The following is a 2,566-nucleotide window of genomic DNA, read 5'->3' as shown; positions in this document are numbered from 1 at the left end:
ATATATATATATATATATATATATATATATATATTTGGAAATTAGTCCTCTGTCACATATGGAGTTGGTAAAAGTCTTTTCCCATCTTGTAGGCTGCTGAATGAAGTTATCCTTTGCCTTATAGGAGCTTTTCAGTTTCATGAAGTACTATTTATTTATTGTTGACCTTTGTGCATGTACTTATACTGTTCTATTCAGGGAGTTATCTCCTTTGCCAATACCCACTCTTTGCTCCATACTCACTCTTCTATCAGGTTCAGTGTACTCTTGTTTTATATTGAGGTTTTAAACCATTTGGAGTTGAGTTTGTACAGGGTGATATTTATGGATCTATTTGCATTCTTCTACATGTAGCCATCAGTTTGAAAAGTGCAATCTATCGAAGATGCTGTCTTTTTTTCCAGTGTGTATTTCTCACTCCTTTATCAAAAGTAAGTGTCCATCAGTGTATGGATTTCTGGCTATCTTAAATCCAATTTCATTGTCCCAATAGATATTTTTTATTACTATATATTTGTAGTACAAATTAAAATAGAAAATAAGGAGACCTCCAACAGTTTCTTATTGTACAGGATTGTGTTATCTACTCTGGTGTTTATGTGTGTGTGTTTTCATATGAAGTTGAGAATTATCCTTTCAAATATGTGCTAGAATTTTAATGGGAATTGTTTTGAATCTGTAATTATTCTTCATTGGATGGAAATTTTAATATGTTAATCCTACCAATCTATGAGAATGGGAGATCCTTCCATTTTCAGTCTCTTCAAAGATTTGAGATTTTATTTTATTTTTTTAATAATACAACTCTTTCACTTGTTTTATTAAAGTTACCCACAAGATATTTTATATTTGAAGCTCTCATGAAAGGTGATGTTTCCCTGATTTCTTTCTCAGTACCTTTGGTATTTTTATATAACAAAAAGAATTTTCCCTCAGAGTAACCACAGTTACCCTCATACCCAACCTACATAAAGGTGCAACAGCAAAAGTGAATTACAAACAATATTCCTCATGAACATAGATGCAAAAATATTAAATAAAAGACTTACAAAGTGAATGAATCAGGATACTGATTTTTGTGAGTTAATTTTACGTCTATCTACTTTGCTGAAAATGTTTATCAGCTAGAGGAGTTCTCTAGTGGAATTTTGAGGATCACTTATATATGAGGGTCACTATAATATGTTCGGCAAATAATAATACTTTAATTTCTTCCTTTTTAATTTTTCTCTACTTGATTTCCTTCAGTTGTCTTATTCCTCTGGGAATCAGAGTAACTGTGGTCTAATAAAACCAAGTGAACAAAGATCCTCTGATTTCTAGCTTGTGTAATAATTTGGGGAGTATTGGCACAAACTTTTCTTTGAAAGTCTGGTAGAATTTTTCACTAAAGTCCTCTGGCTCTGGCCTTCATAGTTTGGGAGATTTTAATGACTACTCCAATTTTGTTAGGGGTGATAAGAGTATTAAATTGTTTGTCTGATATTTATTTAACTTTGATAAATGATACCTATTAAGAAAATTATGCATTTCATTTAGATTTTACAATTTGGTAGAGTACAGATTTTTAAAATATCTCCTTGTGATTCTTTGTATTTCCTTAGTGTATATTGCTTTGTCTCCTTTCTCATTTCTGATTTGTTAATTTGGATCTAATCTTTCTGCCTTTTAGTTAATTTTGCTAATGGTTTATCAATCTTATTGATTATCTCACAGAACCAACTATGTATTTCATTGTTTTTACTACTATTTAAAGCTACCTTACATGTTAAAATTAAGAACTTAGTACATATTTATAGAATCACTAACAAAATGCAGATTCTAGACAGTAAAACATCACTATTACTCCTATGTAAATCATTTTAGCATGATAATAGCTATGTTTCAAAATAATATTTAATAGTCAAAAAATAGCCATGGTAGTTTGTACAGAAAACTGAAAATCTAGCTTTCTCAAAGTTACATTTGGGTATTCATATATTATAACTTTGTTTTGTTTTGTTTGTTTGTTTTGTTGTTTTTGTTTCTCAGGGCATCCAAGTTCTACTAAATGGTATTAGCTCCACAAATCTTTAATAAATAAAATTATGGAGTAAATATGTTAAAAAATTAATGTAATAGGCAAATCCATGTTAAAATATTACATGATACTAGGTAAACAGGAAAATGTCTTAGTTTAATAAAAAAAAATATTTAAGAGTAAAAAGTGACCTTTGTGAGATAAAGTCATAGAAAAACTCACTAGTGGATTTTTCATTTTTCATCAAGAATTATTCAGTAGGAAAATTTTAATAGTGAATTAAGAAGGAGTCAGAGAATCTAAATTCTATTTTCATCTAATAAATTATCTATCTATGAGCTTATAAAGTCTAGCCACTTCATTTTTCACATTTTCCGAAGAAAATAAGAAACAAGGCCATCAGTGAACAAGGTAGGCTTAGTAGAGATATTTACCTCTCCCTCTGTTCCCCAGATGCAATCCCCTAGTTTCATTTCTACTTTTGTGCCAGAATACCTGCTGTATCCTCCACTATCCCTTCTCTTGTGGGTCCCACAGATCTTTCAT

The sequence above is a fragment of the Mastomys coucha genome, chromosome X (assembly GCF_008632895.1).
Source record: "Mastomys coucha isolate ucsf_1 chromosome X, UCSF_Mcou_1, whole genome shotgun sequence".
Lineage (NCBI taxonomy): Eukaryota > Metazoa > Chordata > Mammalia > Rodentia > Muridae > Mastomys > Mastomys coucha.
The sequence above is the reverse complement of the archived record's forward strand: the minus strand, read 5'-3'. Positions refer to the sequence as shown.